The following is a 9,540-nucleotide window of genomic DNA, read 5'->3' as shown; positions in this document are numbered from 1 at the left end:
TTATTTGAAACTAATATTTTAACCTTATAAATGCATTGAACCTTATTAAAAGAGGAAGCATTCACTAGTTCTATTAACGTAGGATTTCGATAAAATGCATTCGAATAAATCGAAAAAATACATTTTTTTTTGCCTAACACTAATAAAATAAAATAAGTAGGCTATTATTTGAAAAATAATAAAACACAATTAGTTTCAAGGCTGTTCTGATTTTTCCGATACAAAAAAATTTACTAAAAAAATCAAGCATTTTTATTTATAACTACCAGACACGGCAATGCTTCACTATAGCTATATTTGAAGATGTATATACATCAATTTAACACTATTGAAACTTTGACATCCAATAATATATAGATGAAATGATAAAACGGTAATTATAGTAACATAATTAATTATAGTACTGGTACTAGTATTTGGTGGGGGAACAAGTCCTAGTGGTCCTTGGCCGCCGCATCCTAACCAAGGTGGGAGTGTCAAGATTCATTCCTCGGGACCGCCGAAAAATGAATATTTAATTGCCCCGGGTGGGAATTGAACCCACAACGTGCCGGACCGAGTGAACTGGGACCATCACGTCCCAACATAAATAGTAACTCGTAACTGTATTGAACAAAAGTCATATTGAGTTTGCCATTATAAAGGAATTGAAGCTAATTAAAAGAGGAAACATTCAGTAGTTGTATTAACGTAGGATTTGGATAAAATGCAGAGGAGTTATAAAGGATTATATGAACAACACACCGGTAAAAACAAATCCTTCAAATAAATGAAAGTAAAAATTTGTAATTTTTTATTTATCCAAAATCCTACGTAAAATCCTTGATGCTCCTTATTACGTCACAAATAAACTCATTCACAAAGACCTTAACATCCCATTCGTTGCAGATTTGACCCAAAACCGATATGCGTCTTTTCATTCCAAACTCCTTAACCATCCTAACCCATTAATTCTTAATCTTTCATCCTTAACAATCCCTGATAATCCTCCGAGGCGTCTGAAAAAAAGATGGCCACGGGACCTTCTTATTTAAATTAATGCTTGAAGTACCACCAATGGGTGGTTCCTTCCCATGATTTTCAAGTGTAAATGAAACATACAACATATTTACTTATTGTATTGATTATTAGTACAGTTGTAAATCACATTAAATAAATAATTAAAAAAAAAATATGTTAAAGCTTGTTAAATGGAGAAATATTTTCTTTTTTTATCGTGTTAAAACAATATAACATGGTTGAGAGTCTCTTAGTAGGTCTGTTAAATGCAGAATGACGTCACGCAACAGACCAGCTGAGCTCGTCACCATTTTTTTTTTTGTTGTAGGCACAAGCAATATAGTATTGCTTGCTCGTAGTTTGTATTAGTATTGTTTTGGATGTTTTTAAAAGTAATAAAGCAATATATGACAATAATAATAATTTAATGATAGATACCAATTAGCTCATGTTGATTCTCTTTATCACAAGCCAGAAGATCAACAAGACACTCAGTGGCCAAACATTCACTCAACTTCAACTTTTCACCTAATTTAGGCATTTTGTAGTAAATTCCTTTAATAAAAACTTAAATTAAATAATAACATAAAGTTTTGGAAGGAATGTTCATAAAAAAAGATGCTTTGAAAATCCGCTAGGAGCCCTAATGCATTTAACATGAATTCAAATAGGGCTGCTCACAATGCTAGACATTTAACATGGTAAAACATTTTACATTTAACACACCATGAATACCCCTATTATATGTTATATCGCTTTATGATGGTAAAAGAAGGAAATATTTCTTTATTTAACACGCTTTAACATGTTAAACTAAAGATCATGAATACCCCTATAGTCACCATTTATCATTTAAGGCCAAAAAAAATGTATTTTTCGGTTTATTCGGAAATCCATATTAAGGGCTTCAAAATTATTCCGTAACTGAGTAAAATCAAAATAGAATATATAATAATGTCAAAAATCTGATGCATATTGACCCATTTATGTTGTACCCAAATTGTAGTATGAAGGGAGTTTTGATTTTTAACTAAACTAAACTAAGGGGTGTCTACAGACAGAATAAGGCGCTTCGTTCTGACAGGAAACACATAAGAGCTATAATAACCAGTCATCTCAATCTCATTATAAAAAAAAGAAAAAAAAATGGAAGTAAAGAGTACACATCATTTCAAGTATCTTATTAAGTGTTTCAAAGAAAGAGGCTTCTATGTTTGGAAGAATGTACACTAAAGTATCTCCTTTAGAGATCCTGCACTCAGGGAAGGCCCATCATTCTAAAAGCTCTAAGCTCCGCTGTCAGAAACAAAAGAGACATTTTCTACTCGCCGATTGTTTCTGTCGATGTTCTGCCGAAATAAATACTAGAAACCTGGTCTTTCCAGTCTAATCAGAAAGAAAGATACAGTGTATCAACGTGTCTATTTTGCATGAATCTTATTAAATATGCATTAGCATAACTTTTTATTTCGTTTTAATTTAATTCATTTGTATTAAACGGGGTAAGGCCCGTGGCTACGAACTCCAAGGAAGTATGTTTTACTTATTTTATAGAGCAGAATAATAAGGGAAAAAAATAATATAAAAGAATAATTGATATAAATCATTATGAGATGTAGATAGTTGACCGTAGATTAATGCTTGAAGAAGTTTGTCGGGGGGTGCGGTCAGCAAAGAACAACATAAATAAACAAAACAATATTTATTTATTTTATGCCGACGTTTCGACCTGAGTTTCAGGTCTTCATCAGGGCTATAGAACAGAAGAGATAACAACAACATTTAGAGTAACATACAATTGAAAAGGAATAGTATACAAACAAATTTAGAATTATATAAAATATTGAATTAAATCATAAATGATAAAAAATGATAACTGATAATTGAATAGTACAAAAATTTTGATTTAATTCAATATTTTATATAATTCTAAATTTGTTTGTATACTATTCCTTTTCAATTGTATGTTACTCTAAATGTTGTTGTTATCTCTTCTGTTCTATAGCCCTGATGAAGACCTGAAACTCAGGTCGAAACGTCGGCATAAAATAAAGAAAAGATATAAATCATTATTTGAAAATAATGCGTCGCTAATTTTTTTATCCTTTTATCACTGTTACACTGTGCGGATTAAATGTACGGGGGATTGGATAGGCTAAACCAGAACGACATATAAGCTATGACGGCTTTAGTATGCAAAAGAGGGTGGAATTGAGGCGGCCGTGTGCAGAGGTGTGAATACGTTGCATTCTGTAATAGTACAAGAGCCGGGAAGAAGAAAAGGCAGTTATTTCACCCCAATTTCTGATTACTTTAATGGAAGCCATGTATAATTACTAGTCAAAACTGACGAGTCTGCCAAGTATAGGTAAGGGGAATAAAAAATAGCAGCTTTTTCAAAACGTTAAAAAAAATTAATTTTTCATTCGGAGCTCTATATCTTTAAAATTACTAACAATACTAGAACACCTAAGAGGACATTATTTAAAGCAGAGAAAATTTCCTGAAATATTAGCCCTAATAGAGCTGTTAACGTTCAATAGTTCTCGAGATATAGCATGTTAAAAAGCAACATTTCCTAAAAATGTACTGAAAAATTAGTCAGTTAATTTATTTTGAGAAATCTATATCTCAGGAACTATGTGACATATAGATGTCTATTAGCACTCAAATTAAAGCTAGTTTAATGGAATCTATAGTAGTTTATGACCTTTATCTTCGTAGGAGTATTAGTTTTCATAATATTTGCTAAAATAAATGGAATTATAGTTGTTCAGAGTATAAGTTTGATTTATGAAAAACTTTATTTCAGACACTGAAAAACATACACATGTCTGTCAGCACTGAAATTAAAGCTAGTTAAATTTACTATAAAATAGTTTATAACCTTTATCTTTGCAAGTGTAGTAGTTTTCATGATATTTGACAAAATAAATTCACAAAATGTCAATTTCTAGTTGTTCCTATAAAATGTTGGATTTTTAAAAAATATATCTCCAGACCCATAAGGCGCACATATGTCTGCCAGCTCTCAGAGTAAAGGAAATTTAACTTACTATAAAGTAGTTTATGACACTTATCTTCATAGGGGTTGTAGTTTTCATGATATTCGCAAATGAATATAAATTTCGCAAATGAAAATTTGTCTGAGCGACAATAAATCAATTTATTTTATCAAATATCATGAAAACTACTATTCCTTCATAAACTACTTTATAGCCCTTTACACGAGATTTAATTTGAGCGCTAATAGACATCTGTACGTCAAATGGTTTTTGAGATATAGATTTCTCAAAAAAAAATTAACTAACTACTGATCTTGCAGTACGTTCTGTACACCATTTTTGTGAAATGTTGCTTTTAAAAAAGCTATATCTCGAGAACTATTGAATGTAAATATCTCTATCAGAGCTTAAAATTTAGCAAATTTACTCTACATTAAATAATTTTCTCCAAGATTTTTTTATTTTTGTTGGCATCTTAAAGGATATGGAGCTCCGTATGAAAAATTAATTATTTTTAACGTTTTGAAACAACCGCCATTTTTTATTCCCACTACGTATACCTGGCAGACTCATCAATTTTGACTAGTAATTATACATAGTTTGTATGTAAGGAATCAATAACTGAGGTGAAATGCCTGCCTTTTTTCCCCCTCTTTGGCCCTTGTACTATAATTTGTTCATAATTTTAAGACAAAAATTGTTGCTAGCTACCTTTATGTCTCAATTATGTAGATAGATAAAATTAATTAATAACAATAGAAGTAAATATCAGTAAATTGATAAGAATAGAAAATAAAATATAATATTATATAAGTAAGAATTATGCATAATAAATTATGAGATATTAAAAAACAAAAAAAAATTGAAGAAATAAAGAAATATTAAGTTAGGTGTGTTAGAAAATATAAATGCTGAGTAATGATAATTAGCTATGTAAATTTTTGTTTTGTTATGTATACTTCCAAATTGATTTGTTTACTATTTTCCTTTTTTCGGATTGATGGTTGTTAATAACTTATTGTTATTGTTTCTTTTTTTTTATTTTAGCTCTGACGAAGGCCTGGAATTTAGGTCGAAACGTCAGCATAATTTTAATTTTTTTTTGCTGACCGTGTCCCCAACCATCGCCACCTCATCATAAATTTTAGGTTTATAAATTTTAATTTGTAATTTCTATTGATAGTAAAATGATATAAAATCGCCAGGTCGGTCTGGTTACCTTGTTCACTGATGAAGACCTGGAATTAAGGACGAAACGTCAGAATAATTTCAATGTTTTTTTTTCTGACCGTACCTCCAACCATCTTCTCCTCATAAATTATTGTATAACCTATAATATAGGTTTATAAATTTTAATTTGTAGTTTTTATTGATAGTAAAATCATATAAAAACTCCAAATTGGACTGGTAAACTTGTTATACAAAAGATACAATCTATCTATAATCAAAATACTTCAATAAATTTCCTTAGGCCATTAATGAACTGAATTTAATTCGGAATACTTATAAGAATCATTACATAAGGGTTTTAACAATATACAAAGGACAAACAAAACAGTTATTTATTTCGGTTAGTTATTAATGTTTTTTTAAATGAAAAGTACATAAAATTAGCCACATAGAAAATGTCGAAATTTATAACATCGGTCGGAGAAGAAATAAATTTTAAACCCCTCCGGTGGTAATTAAACCCGAGTCACTTTAGTTTAAGCCTTTCGGGGAGCAAATTTATTTTTAATTAGCTTAGGTCCAGGAGACTATTCTTAAGGATTTTATAATTTGTTTACCGCTTCCTTAAATAAAATTATATACAATACATCAAATAAATAACTTAAATATTATTTTGTATATTCTGCTATATTAAACTCAATAGTATTTAAGTCTCGCATATGTTTCCTACTTCTTTTTGATTCATTTGATATATAAACGATATTATGCTGATTCGAATAGGTAATATAATATTATCAAGAGAGTCTATTCACAACACACCTTTGGTAACTGTGTACACTTTATACTGGCTACTTTTAACCCTGCAGGAGTGTCCAAGTTTTTTGGGTCCTACTTAGGGAAGAGGTGTTCCACGAGTATTCATCTCTTGGTAGAGAATTTTTATATATTTTTTAAAAATATAATTGGATATTATAGTAACAAAAATGTTTACGACTTCTTTTAATTCAATTTGAAATTCATTAATTGTATCTCAAAATCTCCAATCCCATATAACAGCCCTCGAAGATTGGTGTCGTAATTGGAGACTACTGACCTACTGACTGCCCTACAGTTTCATTTAATGATGTTACTCTTACCCCTGTAAAACAGAACTGCACGTCGATTTCGACTATTACAGCACTTACTAGACAAACGGTCTAAACTTCCAACACATTACAAAAGACTTCATGACTGTAATAAGGCAAATCTGGACATATGGAGTTGAGCTTTGGGGCTCCACTAAACCTTCGAATTCCTCTCGTATCCAATCCTTACAATCCAAAATCCTTCGTAAAATCCTCAATGCTCCTTACTTTGCCACAAGTAAAAAGTAAAAAGACCTTAATGTTTCCTATGTAACCGATCTAGCCCGAACCAGATATCACTCCTTCCATTATAAACTCTCTAACCACTCAAACCCCTTAGTTTCTAATCGTGCATCCTCTTCCATTCCTGACAATCCTCCGAGGCGCCTGAAAAGAAGATGGCCACGAGACCAGCTAATGTAAAATGTCATTAGAGTGCTACCAATCGATAGTTTCTCTACACGCCTGTAACACTCCAATTTAACTTAGATCTGATTTACTAAATGTATTATAATGTATAGTCGTAAATAGCAATAAATAATTATTAAAAAAAAAAAATTAAATTGTAGCTCTTCTTTCAGGAGCTGAAGAATCCCGTGGAAGATGTATAAAAATAAGAAACTCAGGAGATGTATAGATGATCAAAATTCTTTAATGAGGAAAAAATGTGGCGTTACGGGTGTGCTGATGAATGATATGCTCAGATGAAATGCCACGATGCGAGGAGGCCAGAGCCAAAATGAATTGAGTGCAGGTAAAAGAGAGAGTAACTTATACAAGTAGCTATAATACATTAACGTGTTATCGAATGGTTGACAAAAGTGTAATAAAACAGATGAAATACTGGGAAAATATATACGTTTATTTCCCAATATGAGCAAAATGCTCAAGGCCATACATTTTTTTTCTAATAGTAAGTAGCATAGTAATTTTCACGAACTTCAATCAAAATTATCTAATCCATGACAATTTTATGAGAATGAAAAGATAGAATAATTACAGAAAATAGAATAATAGAAAAGGAAGGAAGAAGAGATGCGGTCAAATAAAAAAAAATTAAATGGTAATTAACATATTTATATTGAGCCAACGTTTCGTCCCACGTTGCAGGGCTCCATCACGGTTAAAAAAAATTTACACTTAAATGATGTAAACATGAATGAGAAAAGTAAATGAAAAATTAAAAAGATGTACAATGAAACGTAAAAACTTTTTTTTTTTATTTATTGATATTTACAACTGTATATAAAAAAATACAACAAGTAAATTTGGTCATAATGACATAATGATATGATACAGGATGTAGAGAAACTACCCAGTAGTAGAACTCTAAAAACAGTTTACAATATAAGGTCACGAGGTCATCTTCTTTTCAGGCGCCTCCGAGGATTGCCAGGAATGGAACAGGAAGCAAGGCTAGAAACTAGTGGGTTTGGGTGGTTAGGGAGTTTATTATGGAAGGAATAATATCGGGTTCGGGCTACATATGCAACATTAAGGTCTTTTTACTTTTTACTTGTGGCAAAGTAAGGAGCATTGAGGATTTTACGAAGGATTTTGGATTGTAAGGATTGGATACGAGAGGAATTCGAAGGTTTAGTGGAGCCCCAAAGCTCAACTCCAAATGTCCAGATTTGCCTTATTACAGTCATGAAGTCTTTTGTAATGTGTTGGAAGTTTAGACCGTTTGTCTAGTAAGTGCTGTAATAGTCGGAATCTGCGTGCAAGTTCCTGTCTTTTCAGTCTTCTGTGAGGATTCCAGGTTAGTCGTTTGTCAAGATGTAGTCCAAGATAACGAATCTGTTCTACAGGGGTAAGAGCCACATTATTAAAGTATACTGTAGGGCAGTCGGCAGTGAAACGTAAAAACTAAATAATAATTTATTAACAAACACAATTTTGATTTATATTGCTCTCAAATTTTCAAAAACTCTCCAACGTTTCGGCCCTTAGGCCATTTTCAAGCAGACATCCTATAACATTTTTTTGTTTTTATAATAATTACATTATTACTTTAACTACATACTTTTTATCTTTGGCCATACATTAAATATTGATGTCTTTTTCTTAAAAAATCTTATTTGCAGGCTAATTGGATCCCATGTTACATCTTTGAAATAAATTAAATATTAAAATAACATCATAGCAACTTTTAAAAAAATTGTTTTTGAATTGATTACTTACTTATATATCTTTTTATATCTTAAATTTAAAAACTTTTTTACACAAATAATCTTCATTCATCATTTATAACTGAACATTCCTTCAACAGATTAGGACTCGTCAGGTTATCAGATAATAATTTTTTTTATCACTAATTTATATTTAATACAATTTAATTAACATTCAATTTTAATTCATTTGCTTATAACTTAACAATTCTAAATCCATAATTACTATATTCTTATTATATAGCATTTTTTATCATACATATATCCCCTCTCTATTTTATTTTTTATGCCTTTATAAGTGTATATATATTATATATGCTTCTGTGCAATTTAAGGATTTGATCATTTATATATTTACCAACTAATAATAATAAAAGTTAATAGAATTTTAATGGAACAGAAATGATAATAGATAAAAAGTAATAAATAAATATAAATTAAAGTACAAACTAAGATTTGTAATAAAAAGGGGGATAAAAATAAAATCGACTTACCTTACTAGGTACAGACTGGAATTCATAGCCAAACTGAACTGTTTGATAGGATGTATAGAGAAGAGATGGCATTGGCAGTTAAAGTAGGTTACATTTAAAAATAATTTTAATGTAAATAGTTCAGAAAATTAAAGAAAATATTATAAACAGTGAACCTTTAAATGATAGTAGGGGAAGGAGAAACCTAGAAGATAGAACGTTTGAAACATGAGGTTTTTGAACCCATGTTGACTCTGAAACGTTGTTGAGAAGAAAACAAACAAATTACTTCTTCACCTGATTTAATTCGCCATAAATAACTTGCTGTACGTTTGAAAATATCGCCATGTTTTTTAAACAAATTTGAATGCATAAAAAAAAGGAAGAGGTATAATAATGAGGTCCTGGGTCAAGTGTAAAATATTTTAATGCAATATACATGCAAATTTCCACGCGGATTACTAACCTTTGCCCCCTGCACTAAATTGCCTTCATAAACTTCTAAAACTCTTAACGATTTTTCTAGTAAAAACTTTATAAAATTTTTTTATCAGATAATTTAGAGTTAGATTCCCATCAAAAGGCCTTTATAATTTTT

This window comes from Halyomorpha halys, unplaced genomic scaffold, assembly GCF_000696795.3.
Source record: "Halyomorpha halys isolate HHAL.00 unplaced genomic scaffold, Hhal_1.1 Scaffold758.1, whole genome shotgun sequence".
Taxonomy (NCBI): domain Eukaryota; kingdom Metazoa; phylum Arthropoda; class Insecta; order Hemiptera; family Pentatomidae; genus Halyomorpha; species Halyomorpha halys.
This window is presented reverse-complemented; position numbering follows the sequence as displayed.